Here is a 14,444-nt window from a genome sequence, read left to right as displayed (position 1 = left end):
AGTGTGTACGTCAGGGAGTGTGCCGGTACATTTGTCTGCAGTGGACCGTCATTTGCATTGTAGTCCATATTGTGGAGCAGGTCTGCCGATTTAAATAATAATAGATAAATAAAATCAGTTCACAATTTTTAGTAAAATCAAAGGGCAACTTTAAAATGAATTATATATTTAAGTCTATCTGAAGTAACAATATGTCCTTTTATTTTAAACAATGAACTGAATATGCATATTTTTTCAATTTGAGTTTAGCAAAACAGGTTTGGGGAGAGGGTGATATTTTCATTTTAATGCACATCCTGGTGTTTGCATTTCTATATTTTAGATCAAATATTTTTGTAAAGGCGTGTACTTAATCTCTTGTTCAATTTTAATTGCCTGATTGATGTCATATAAATTATTGCTACAAAGGCAAATGTGTGGGGAAAGCATTAATTTGTGTGCATGGCACTAGTCGGGCTGGCAGCATCTTTGGGTAGCAGCGTATTGGTTGAGGGAGAGCATGTAAGTGAGCTCTGAGCTGAGAAAGGAGGGGCTTTTCGACTCAATAGCACAGACTGAGTGGGACCGTGGAGATGAGTAGGTATGCGTCAGAAGGAGGGAGCAGAATATCAGTTCTGGATTCTGAAAGAGAGAGAATAAAGAGAGAGAGAGAGGAGGATACCGACAGATTATTCTCTTGCTTTTTGGACTTTCCTCTTCTTCTCTTCAGTTTGGCGGTTTTGGATTGCTTTATTTTCCTATGCTGTTGATTCCATCTCTCCAGGCGGTCTTTGTTACACTGATTCCAGAGTTTTCTCAGTCTTAGCCCCCTGTATTATCTGTCATTCTAATCTGATGGTGGGCTGTTCCTTCTTCAATGTCTCCTTGTCACCGTCATCCTCTCGTCTCTGCACCATTAATTTCTTTGAGGTATTACAATGCCAGTACTGGAGAGGCTCTGGGGTCCAGATATCAGATGCAGGACTCTGGTCTCGGTGTCGAGCTCTGTCCCGACGAGCCTCCTGGCTCTCGAGTGTGGACTCCTCCTGTTACTTGTGCTGGCCTGTCGCTGGCCCTGGAACTTCCCACTCTGATCCGACAGCTCAGGGCGGCCTGGAGAACTCGCAGGGGAGACCCTCGGGGGCCGAAGAGAAGTGAAGGCAGCAGTTGGGTGAAAGACGAGCAGGAGGAGGTTGACGAGGTCAAAGAGATCAAGCAGTGCACAGAAAACAGCAATACACATGTGGAAGGTAAAGAATCCATAACAATTCATAACAGAGTTAAGCTTGTGGAAGACATATTTGATAAATTCATAATGCCTGTTTAAGTTCAACCAAGCAGCACTTCATGCTGTCTCAGTCAGGACGATAATAGCTTAAGGTTTGTGACCTATTAAAATTCTTAAGAGTGTGACGGTTTTGGTCTTAGAGATCTCTCTCCTTCATAGCAATTTTAGGACATTTTTGCAGCTCATTTTTAAGATTCACAATTTAATCCCCAGTCTTTTCTTTGGTTTCACGCAGAACTTGAATTTAGATCTCCCTCTTTTGTCCTGCTTGTGTTCATATTTGCAGATTTGACAAGTCCATAGGTGCGTGTGTGACAGATTAACTCTGACAAGCATGCCTCTGGCCGTATGTTTACGAATGACGTAGGTGGACGCTTGGAGGCGTTAAGACAGCTGAGTAGATGAGACAGAGAAAAGAGGGATTTGGGGCGGTTGGAGCTGGAGTTTCCAATAAATAAAGCTGTGGTACCATCTGCTGAGCTGCAGTTGTCCCCATGACGCTGACGTAGATTCAGTCAAGAATATAGGTTTTACAAAGGAAAATGGCAAACTTAGACACATTACAAGCACTTACGAGCTCCGTGGGCAGTATTGTAAGTAATCTGTCAATCACAGGAAATCTTATGCTAAAATTATGATTAATTCTGTGGGAAATTCCCTGCAGTGACTCAGAAGGTGGAGGATGGAGAATTCGCTACACTTTTCCTTTGAACTGTAATTACCTCATGTGATTATTTCTTTTAAAAGGATGACAGGTTTTTGATATTTTAGGCCTATTGCTTCTAGGTACTGTGAGATTTTATCAGATATGCAGAGAAGGTCACTGGGACATTTAATGTTGTCAGGATAACAAATGACGAAGACAACCCAAATTTCAGGTTTTGGAGGAAAAAAAAATCAACAGAAAAATAATTTTTTGTGTCTCTTTTTTACATAAAAGAAAACTTCTTTATGTCAAATGCAGATCGTAAATGTAAATTCAGAGCAATTTTTCTTTAAACAAGTCGTCAAAAAAATTAACCCAGACAATTTTATTATCCACCTTTTGGACTACATTTATCATCGCCTGGTCGTCATTAGCATTCTGTGAGTCTGCAGGTGTTTTCTTGACAGCAACAGCAAGTTTTAGAAGGATACTCTACAATTTTTTTTATGTCTGATTTTATACACAAAGCTGGGATCTTCTATGAACTCACATGTTGATGAGTTTATGATATTTTCATGTGAAGCAGTTTGGACAAAACGAGATGCAAAAGTTCTGCTTCCTGCCTAGCTATTTCCTGTGATTTAATAATAGTGTTTCAGCTGAACTCACAATTCACATATGGATTGGAGGCTGCAACAGCCAAAACAGGAATTGTAGAAGGCAAACACTAATTATTTGGGAAAATCCAGATTTGTAGGATGATATGCACAAGCTATAGCCATGGACTGAAAAATAGACCAAAGTTTTTGAAAAAGATCACTTTAAATTTGACTATAACGAAAACAACCAATCAGAGACAAGAGAAGGATCTTAGTGCTGTCAATCAATGTTGCTCAATGTGCTAATGGTGGAGAAACAACTTAATATTTCAGGAAAATAATTTATCTGCCTTTGCTGACCTTAAAAATATTGAGAAAGTTCATATCTGATTTAATGTCAAAGTAAGAAAATGAGAAGTTCTGTGTCTTCTTATCGATTGTGTATTAATCTCAGATTCAGCTACATTTTACACAATAGTTTATTTTTACTAATTTTTATAGTTTATTATTAACATATAGCGATATAGATGCATTACATTCATGTAAATAAAGCAGCAACAGCTGCAGGCAGAAGGACATCATCTGCTTCTGTGCATTCACACCATGTAGATTTGAGTTTTAGCGTCACTCAGTTTGGCATCATTTTAAAAACTAAAAACAACATCAAACCACAGTTTGTGCAACTAACACCCACAGACACAGTAAAGCCCCCATACTTCGATCAGCTCCATGTGTCAGTATGTGTGCCAAATGTACACTCATGTTTTTGCTTCTCAAACTGGGATTTAACCTCATTTGTAAGTGTGTGTACGCATACCGAATGAGTGTTAATGTTTGGGCACGTTGGCGCTTCCTTAAGCACACTTTCTGATTGACTCGCATTTTTATCGTAAATGACCCAGTTCTGTGCCGCATGAAAACAATGACCTAGTTACCGCCAAGCTAAGGGAAGAGAAAGGGACAGAGGAGAGAGGCGGCTGGCGAGACGGAAGAATCGGATCAGATGGAAGGAGGAGGATGTAAACACAGGAACCAGAACTAAAAGAAGAATTGGGGGGGAAATGGAGCAGAGAGAGGAGAAGAATCAAGTGCTACAGAGAGCTGGAGGAGGCTGACTGTGTGAATGAATGTGGTTGTCTGTAATCTGGAGGTGTGATGTGTTCTTGGCCTGTTTACCAGAAGATGTATTTTGTCCTCGTCTTCTCTGCCAACGCTCAGGATTAAACAAAAAACTGTTCTTCCCCGTTCGCTTCTTTTGTTGCCCAAAGTAGGCCACTTGACGACGATGAGTCACTTTTCTGTGTATTTGTTCATGCTGCTGTGCATGCCAAAGTAGGAAGCTGTACCAGTTTTCTCCAAAGTTGACTAAAGTGATGCCTTGCTTCTTCCACGCTGAATGCTTTCTGAGGCTGAACTTTGAAGGCGGGATATGGCATGTCCCGGCAGTTGCCACAGTGACAGCAAAGCCTTTGCCAGCTGCTTTTAACGGCAGTCACTGAGGTGATGTGAACTGGCAACCTTAGGGATAAACTATGCTCCAGTTCCTAACTGATGAGCTATGAATTATTCATTATCCCCATAGTTTTCAGACTGTTCAAGTTAAGATTTAGTGTGTGTGTGTGTGTGTGTGCGTGTGTGTACCATGACTTGAGACCTCATTCTGTTTAATCTTGTCTGGTGTGTGAATTGCTCATATTTTCTTCAGGATTCTCTGTTATTTGTTTTTTTGTTGTTTGTTCCTAAATCTAGAGCTTCCCCAGCAAGTAAAGGCCTGGAGATAATTTTGAATAGTTAAAAAAATAAATAATTTCCAACACTACTTAAACATGATATAATTTAGGGTCACATCTATGTACACAATTTGTTGTTTTGTTGAAAAACAACTGTTAGGTACTTGCATTCCTTTTTCATTAGTTCTTGCTTAGAAAATGATTGATTTGGACAAGAAATGTACAAACCTAAGATTGCTGCATTAAGATTTATAAAATCATATTATATATATATATATATATATATATATATATATATATATATATATATATATATATATATATATATATACACACACATGCAGCAGTACTGTCCTTTTGAAACACCACTGACACTTCACTTATTGCTTTACCATTTTATCTTTTTATTTATTCTTGCTGTTTTTTTTAAAAATCTGGCTCTTCTGCTCTTTCTTTCTGACAGCTGATGGCAGGCTGAACGCTGGTCATGCTGGTGTGTTGCTGGCTGAGAGACGAGGTTCTTACCCGCCGATTGACCTGCGGATCCTAAAGAGTATGATTCCTCATTGACTCAAATACGGTTTAAACTGTCCACTATTTAAGTATTGATAATTTTATAGGTAGACATATAGATAGATGAAGGACATTATGATGCATCAATGAAGATTGTTTGACTTTTTTTTTTTTTTAAATGCAATTTTAATTAATTAATTTTTTTAATTTAGCAAATTCACGGCCAGGGGAGGTCGAGTCCGGAACAAGGAGAAAGCTGAAGCGTCTGTTGAGCTTCCAGAGATACTGCCATGCCTCCAGGTTGTTGAGGGGATTAATGCCTCACACTCCCGGGTCCCTGCACTTGCTGGATGATGACTACTTGGGACAGGCAGCTGTGAGGGCACAGAAACGCATTACCACGCAAACAAAGATGCACATATGATTTTTAAGATAGTTTGCGAATAGCAAATCAACTCTTATAAATGTCTTTCTTCACAGCACATGCTCTCAAAAGTAGACACATGGAACTTTGACATTTTCCTCTTTGATCGTCTTACAAATGGTGAGATTATTTTAACCTGACATGACTGCTCATTCTTCACTAGCTAAATCTATATTCTGTTATGTATTTTTTTTATGATCCAAGTGTATATGCCTTTTTTACAATTTATCTGTGTAGGTAACAGTCTTGTGACTCTGATGTGCCATCTCTTCAATGTTTGTGGATTGATTCACCACTTCCAGCTGGACATGGTTAAACTACACAGGTTTCTTGGTAAGCTAGCAAAAGACTTTTGCTGTTATGTTTGTTTTTATATACCAAATACTTAACCTATTTCCTAATATAATTCTATGAGAATAATTTCTGCATTATCATTTGTTTCAACTAACCAGAATAAACAGAGACCTTGTAGATTAATTTTATTACAATCAGTGCTTATTGATAATTTACAATGTTTTGCAGGAATGGTGCAGGAAGATTACCATTCCCACAATCCATATCATAATGCTGTTCATGCTGCTGATGTTACTCAAGCCATGTACTGCTACATAAAAGAGACTAAGGTAAACATACACACACTCTTTTCTTGTCATGCCCACACTGTAAAGCTTCAGCAGGCCTGAGCTTCTCCTTGACATAATCTATAAGCTGTGCTCCCAGAGGGACGTCTCCTGCTCACTTGAGCACTGTGACACATCCATCTAGAGCTCAGAGATTTTTCTGAAGCCCTCTGACCAAATTAAGCATCTCTGCATCTTTCCCCTTATTCAGTAATTGCTTTTGTTGCTCCAAGAGGCACTTTATGATTAATCTATTTTGTTAAAAGCACTAAATGAAATTCAATACGGCACGCTAACCTGTATGTTGAAGATAAGAAACACTCTCTGAGAAAAAGCAAGTCTGCATTTTCACTAATCAATGTGCTCCATTGTCCTTTACCTAGCAATTAGGATTTACATTATGCTATGAGGCATAAGGAGGCTGGATCTTTGGCCACCTGTAACGATGTCAGTTTTGCTTTTTGATATAAATTTGGAAGTAAACCAAATTTGGAGATGTAGATAACTAATGATCCAATTTCTCTTAGCCATTCCTCAAAATGGAAAATTTAAGAAAAGTGGACATTGAACTGTAGGGAGTTCAATGTCAAGAAACAGACTTGCTTCTTACCTAAATTTACCCAAATGTAAAGTCAGAGCTACTATGTAAACCTTATTGTTACTGTAACCATTGCAAACAAGGTGGAACAAGGGCCCAATCTAATCTTGCTTCTTAATTGTCAAAAAATCTTGTTTTTAGTATCCTTCAAATCTGATATTTTGTTTGAAGGTTTTTCTCACATACTTTGGGTTATTTGACAACTTAAATAAACTTTACATTACCCAGAAATTGAACGTTTGACAAAATAGACGCAAAAAAAATTGATTTGCAATGATTTCTCAATTAGCTTTTTCACAAGCATCTCTCTTGGAGATTCTCAGAACATTTGTGTTTGCAGCTGGCAGAGCTGCTGACTCCTCTGGATGTGTTCCTGGGTCTGATGGCAGCAGCAGCTCATGACGTGGATCACCCCGGAGTCAACCAGCCTTTTCTCATTAAAACCAGACACCACCTGGCATCCCTCTACCAGGTAAACACAAGCAGGTGGATGGGTGTCAGCATCTGGGTTTACCTGTGGTGTGTGGAGTGTCAGAGGAGCAGATACTGAATGATATTCCTGCTGTGCAGAACACTTCGGTGCTGGAGAGCCACCACTGGAGATCCACCGTGGGCATGCTCCGAGAGTCTGCTCTGCTGAGCCACCTGCCGGCTGACATGTCGTAAGAACACGCATCTTACTTAATCTGATTTTTAATCAGAATATTTTATGATTTGGTTTTAGAAATCTTCTTTTTAGATTTACTATTTTTATATACTTTTATAATCTGATCTTTTGGCAAGTTTTCTACCTTATTTAGAAGGATCTCGTCATCTACAAAAACTATGCATCCCCCCACCACCTTTTTACTAGATTGCATGTCTTAAAAGCACTGCAATTTCTTAAAGTTTACTCATTAATGTTTGGAATATGTTACTGTTTTGCACATTGCAAATCTAATTTAAAAAAACACAGTACACTAAAAACCTTGGACACCCATGAAGTTAAGATGAACCCTTTTGGGAGTTACAGTGTTAGGGAGCGTTTTTCCTCTTACTAAGTATCTGATAAGTATTTATTCTCTCTCACTGAAAAAACACTAAATAAAAGCTGGATTTTTCTTACTATTTTCATTCTAGTTGTAGGTTTTCTTTTCATATAAATAAGTTTAGCATGAAATTAGAACTCAAAAGCAATGTTCACTGGATAAAGTAATGAAAGGGTTTCATGTGACTTTACTTTTAGTCTTCACATGGATGTCTTTTGCCAGGAAAAATAAGATCATTTGGCTGTTAAAGGGAAGGCATGGTGTATGAAACTTGTAGCAGGTGAAGTAAAGCTAATTGGTTTGCCTTCCTTTACTCTACAGCCAGGATATAGAGCAGCAGCTGGGTTCTCTCATCTTGGCTACAGACATCAACAGACAAAACGAATTCTTGATAACTCTCCGAGAGCATCTGGACAACCAGGATATGGACCTTCAGCTGGCTGCACACAGGCATTTCATACTCCAGGTATGCTGCCTATCCGCCTTCAAATGAAACTAGATATTTACAGATAAAAAGACACACAAGACCCTCGAAGATGCCTGAGGTTGACACGTCCAGTTGTTGAAGTAATTATACGCGAGCCTAAACATCATGGAAATGTCCGCCCAGGATATGCTGTTCAGGAAAGAGAGTTTGTGTCCCTGAGATGAATGTGTTTCCATGGGAGTGTCGCCATGTGTGATGATAAGGATACCTAAAACCTTCAATCCAAGTTACGAAGCTTTAAATGTAGTGCTGTCAAATACTAAGGAAATGTATGTAAAGTTCTAAACTTAGAGAAATTAATAATAAAATTCTCTTGACATGCAGATATTTAACGAGTTGAAATAATTTCCATGCTCATATAAATGGGAAACATTTAGTCTGATTTTTTCTGTGTCATAGTGAAGAAAAAGGTTGTGTGTATTTTTATACAGTGTATTTAAGCATGTAGATTGAACTGTATAGAATCCAAATGATAATTTTCTCACATAGCTTTAGTAGTTGATCTCCATATTATTGTGATATGTTTGTATTCATTTCTCTTCTTTTCTTCTAGATTGCCCTGAAATGCGCTGATGTGTGTAATCCATGTCGGGAGTGGGAGCTGAGCAGGCAATGGAGTGAGAGAGTGTGTGAGGAATTTTATAGGCAGGGTGAGTAAACTTTTACATATCAGATTTCAAACTAGATTTAGTATTATGGTGTGCTGAAGATGTGTATTTTAAAATGCCAAGTGTATGCACTTTATTTCACTGTTTGTTCTTGTTGCAATTGTTTTTATCAATTCTGTCTTTATTGACCTGGAAGGTGACCTGGAAAGGAAATTTGACTTGGAGATCAGTCCTTTGTGTGACCAACAGACAGACTCTGTGCCAGCCATCCAGATTGGTAAATCCTGTTTACTTATCAAGACAGTCTCATTAAATAGGCCTTATTAAGGAGTTCCACATCTTTCAGGTTTTATCTCCTACATCGTGGAGCCTCTGTTTGAGGAGTGGCAGCGCTTCACTGAGCCCAGCATGCTCAGCCAAATAATGATGGGGCACCTGCACAAGAACAAGGCTTGCTGGAGTCGACTCAGATATGTACACACACTTGCAGAAGCAAAAACTCACCCCCATGCCGAAGAGCCTGAGCCTGAAGGAGAACAAGAGGAGGCAGAGGGCATCCCATAATGTCTCTCTTGTTGCTCTGATGGTTTTTAATCTCCAGCATACATGGAGGGGAGACGTTTTAATCCAAATCCATGTTTATTCTCCAGCACGTTTGTTTCCACAGCTCGTTGCCCTTACAGTGGGAGCACTGGAAGGCAGTGTGGCCAGGAAACAAGAAGTATAGCTCCCCCTGGTGGAGCTGTTGTTGAATGTAGCATTGCAGGAGATAAAGAATTGAAAGTGGATTCATTGAGGAGCAGAATGATCTTAGTAAGAAAAACAAATGTGGACCTGCTTTCGTTTGTAACTTTGCGCTCAAATAGAACGAAAAGGCTAACGAGTCAACATGTGTTAGCGAAGGGTTCAGATGTGAATTTTAACACGAGTTTAGTTGGCATAATAGTGATAAGAACAATAAAAATGAGACGTGTATATAAAAGCCAGCTGGACTTTGCTGAAAAAATATTATAGAATAACAATCTCCTCACATCCTTCATTGTTTTTAAAATTTAAAAATGCTTGCACTCTTGTACGTTTTTTCATGTCTTTATCTCACTTGTCTACCTTTCACTGAAGTGCGTTTTTAACTCTATGCTTTGAGTCGTTATGTCGAGGTACTGTACACTTTAACATCCAGCATGTTCTCGGTGTGAGGCTGACTCAGATCATCAATTTAAATAATGATTCACACTAAAAGTGGCTTAGGTCAGTGTTGCCGGCTTGATGTTTCATTGTTGAGCTGAATCACCAACTTGAAGAGCCAAATAGAAAAAAAAAAACAAAAGGTTGATCTTCATATTATAAGTTGTATAAACTGTATATACTGTGATGGATAACCTGAACATTTCACATGCCAAAACCTTTTTAATCTCTGTACTCTGTAAGTCACTTGAAAATGTAACTCTTCTCACTTTTCTCTAAAAGCCAACTAGGTTTAATCACAGCCTCACTTTACAAGCTCATACACAACAAAGCCTTAACAGCCGTTTGGTCTGTCAGTTAAAAAAAAAATAAATAGGGTTTTCTGAACAATATGTTTCATATAAAAGTTTCTGCCTCTTGTTCTTCAGCCATATCAGCACTGAAACACGGGCTCAGTACTGTAGCATCTTGTTCCTGGTTGGTTTTTCATTCAGTATCAGGGTCAGATTTGGTGTCTCAAAACTGTGAAGTATTGCCAAGGTGTTGGTTAGCTCACCAGTTCATAAGTCACATTTCATACTGCAATACTTTTCTCCCACTAACAATAAATTAAATGATAATAGGCTACCCCTACTTGGAACCGGAACATGTCTCAGTTGGCTTTGATGTCATTCCCAGATTTACATCTTTACTCCAGAGGTAAAGGGAACATGTTCACCAGATGTACTTTTTCTCCAGTTTGAGAACCATTCCTCTAGAGAACAATGTAGCCTATTATTTGCACTTTGATATTTATAAAGGGCTTCCAACTTTTCCAAGTAAAGCATGTTCAACTTTGCTCTAATATCTTCTTCCCTTTTGCTCAAACAACCCCAGGTTGCACACTTCTCCATACAGAAAACAAAAAAATCATTTTTTAATGCTTTCTACACCTTTTGTGGTTTCTCTGATATTGTTTGGAACATTTCAGTGTTACTGTACATAGCTAACTGTCACTCTTTTTTTTATATTCCACGCCAAAGTATGAATCCAAACATGATAGTGTTTGTGCTGTGTTCTTATTCTGTTCATACTCCAGTCAGATTTTCCAAGATCCCGATTGGAAATACAACAAAAACACCACCTGATGTTTGAATTCCAACTTGGAAAATCAGAGATCTCTTTAAAGTGATTGAGCTAAAAATTCAAATAAAGCTATTTTGCATAAAAAAAACATGGTTAAAGTTGTTGGGACACTATTTTTAGTACTTCTGATGGTTGCTATCTGCCATCACTTATATCACCAATATAAGCTGGATAATAGTGATATACATAGAAATGTTTAACCTCTATTTGTAAACTTGTTACCTTTAATGTCTGAAAGCATAAAAAGATTATAAATGTGTTGTGACTGAAAGGTACTGCTTTTAGTAGTTGGCTCTGCAAAAAAAATGTGCAAATCCGACTGGTTTTCAGACATACAACTAAATTATTCAAGTCTGGTTAAACATTATTTTGCCATCTTATTTCAAACCTATGGGATTAATCAAACGGCAATAGCTTTGGTATGTTCACTGACTGGGAAGCTATCAGACTGTTGAGTTTCCAGAAGTCTATCTCTGTTCAAGCTAAATATCATCTAGATCTGGTCACTTGCCAGTTCCTATGTAGAACTGTATTTATTTGCTTCACTTAATGTTAAAGTATATGCTACCTGTTCCTATAAACATTGGCTAAAAAGATATTTATGGGTAATATATGTGTAACGTCCATGGATGCACTGAGCCATATGAATTAAGGCATTTGATAGCAGGTCATCCAGTATTTGTAAATACAAGTATAGAATATATGTATGTTTGCCTCCCTGCTTTAAATACTGTATACCAGAGGTTGTTGAATTTAAGATTTGTTGCCAGCAGAATATGGTATAAAATTATGAGTTTGATGAGAAATGCTTTGTTAAAGTTATACAAGCTGCAATATCTGCCCCAGTTAAGAGGCGCAGTGCAATAACGTTAAACTCCTGTGTATAGTTTTGGCTTGTATACTTGTATCAGCTATATAACTCTATATGTTTTTACACTGGCACTCTGCTTGCTGTGCTAAGATTTCCACTTTGTTCGAGCAGCACTGGTGCAACGGGGAAGCACAGACAAAAAGGCCTCTGTAAACACTTGGCGGGGTTAAGTTGATCAAAGAGCACAATTGCCTCTTTGAGCAGCAGAAAGTGACCCGAAACACTGTTTCAGTCCTGTTTTGATTTTTACAGCTTCCAAACCTGAAAGCAGCTATGAACCGGGAACAAAGTGACACATCAGTTTCTGAATATGCTACTTAGCAAGTGCTCCAGATTATTCACTATGAGTCATACATTTACTGTCAGTGCAGACCTGGTCCAGGCAACAAGCATCAGGCTGCCTTGTTTTTGAATACCTCTCAAAATGAACACTGTTACAGGGTAACTGAGCCATACTGGTTTTATTCAGCAGGACTAACATGTACTGTATGTTTACATACAGGTGTAATATCAGCTTTACTAAAATCAGCATCTTAATGTATACCAGTAAAATGTGTACTTTTAGTGTGAAGCTGTAACAATTTGTAATTTGGTACCATGAGATATTCAAATACATCTGCTTCTGTTAAGTTCTTGGATTTTTACTCTCTCCAAAACAACAAAACGGCTTTGCAAAAGTATACATATGTCCTAAAGTTAAACATAGTGTATGTAATGCTACAACTACTAAACGTTAATATACTTAATTGGAGTTTTTTTGTTGTAAATCAAGACAAACCTCAAAATGACTGAGAGTGAGGTAAAGACGAAATGACGATTTCTTTAATGTTCTTTACAAATACAGATTTGAAAATTGTGATGTATTTTGCCCCATCAGCCAATATTTTTATAAACAGAAATGTATCTAGTTTATTACCCTTATGAGGTGTCTCTCTGTACCAGCTGTACACAACTGGAGACGGAAATGCTTGCAAAATAGCGCAAGTTCAGATTCTGCACGCATTATTTCCTAGTCTTTCTAAAATTTCTTAACTGGATTTGGGATTTAAGACTTTGACTCGGTCATTTTAACACCTGGAAGTGCTTCGATTTAAATCATTCCATTATAGCTCTGGTATAGTTTATGATGATTATCCTTGTGAAATAGGAACATAATTACATGCCAATTACAAGTTTTAAAAATCAAATTTGGTCTTATATAACCAAAGCATCTTCTTCCATATTTATGCTGTCTCCCCCATGGTGTTCAGCAGACTGTAAACAGGAAGTTGGCTTTGAACAGGAGCCTTCTGCTTCCTCCTCTTTAGCATTAGGTAGGTGTCCTCTGAAGGCCAGTTGGTTGCACTGGATTATCTCTTAAGGCTATCAAAATTAAGGGGGCTGATTACAATTGCACACCATTTTTCATATATAGCTAAAAACAATAGTTTCCCATTCACTTCAGTTTTATTCACTGCTCTTTCTTGACCAGTTACACAAAATCCCAATAAAATACATTGAAATTTGAGATTGCAATGTGACAAAATGCGAAATTCAATAGGTATGAATTCTGTTACAAGGCACTGTGCATTTTATACACTGTTAATTTGTAAGACTTTGACCTAATGCTTTAAAATAATGCAATTCAGAGTTTGATTTTCTTCATTTTTTTGACTGTTTTCATGTTAAAAATATACAAAGTTTTAAACGTTTTTATAAACCTTGGATATCTGCAGTAGAAGGACATTGATCGGTTTCATTTTTTTAGGATTTTAAATGTCTACTTTCTGGACTAACATTTTGTGCAACGTGTAATCTTTCAATAGAAGCCCTTGGTGTCAAAAATGACTGTAAGAACATGTCAGGGTGGCTCACCTAATGTCTCTGTATACATTTGGGCACTGTGAATAAAACAATAAAATTGTTTTGTTTTTTTTTGAGCTAATTAAGATTTGTACTGACTTGTTTGTGCTTACCATCAAATGTTTTAAAAGGTGGAAGTTGCTAAATTCAGATGACCACTAGATGGCAACAAAGCAATTCTGGTGACTGTAAGAGGTCAATGCGAAAGGGAGACACACCATCCCGTATGGAAAGGGGGAGAGGCGGGGGCTCTCCACAGGGCCGTGTTTGTAGTATAAATAATAGTTAGGTTACGTATGAATCAAAGTGATGATTTCTCTGATGTAACTGTAGTAGCTTGGGGCTGCAAAGTTTATGTGTCAACAAGAAACATTGGAGGCAAAGTTGTGATCGGTTGTAGTTTACAGGTCAAACAGCAGAGAGGATGAGGATGAATGAGTCACAATGTTGACTCTAGAAATTAAGATGCTCTCTGACCGCTAATAAAAACCGAACTTCTCTGGTGAAACCTTCTGAAAAACATAAGTGTCTTTTAAACAAAGAGGAAGAATAAAACTATTTTTTTTATACACCACCAGAAGAATGTAGGGTGGTGTTCTGTGCAGATAAGTGTTGCAGCCAGCATGTGTTTCCCTCATTTGCATGCCGTTGATTTGCAATGCAAATCAGGCTTGTAGATTGTGTAAGATGTGGGGTCCGCTAATAAATCACATTACACAGTGGTGGCTGACTTTTCTAAAGTTTATCTTGTTCAGAGTTTCAACCATTAGCCTATTAGATGCTCCATCAAGACTTTCTCTGTTCTCTGTGACTCAAAAAAAAAAATAAATCACTCATGACAAGAGACAAAATTACTTGCAACTGAAATGACTTTAGGCAATATAACTTACATTTTTTATTG

General features: G+C 37.9%; 1 pseudogene; it reads left to right on the top strand.

Annotated features, from left to right (window-relative positions):
* The first annotated feature begins 360 nt into the window (after nucleotides 1-360).
* Nucleotides 361-13,629, top strand: LOC129368932 (cAMP-specific 3',5'-cyclic phosphodiesterase 7B-like; annotated as a pseudogene).
* Nucleotides 13,630-14,444: the final 815 nt, after the last annotated feature.

This window comes from Poeciliopsis prolifica, unplaced genomic scaffold, assembly GCF_027474105.1.
Source record: "Poeciliopsis prolifica strain line A6 unplaced genomic scaffold, Auburn_PproV2 SCAFFOLD020, whole genome shotgun sequence".
Lineage (NCBI taxonomy): Eukaryota > Metazoa > Chordata > Actinopteri > Cyprinodontiformes > Poeciliidae > Poeciliopsis > Poeciliopsis prolifica.
This window is presented reverse-complemented; position numbering and strand designations above follow the sequence as displayed.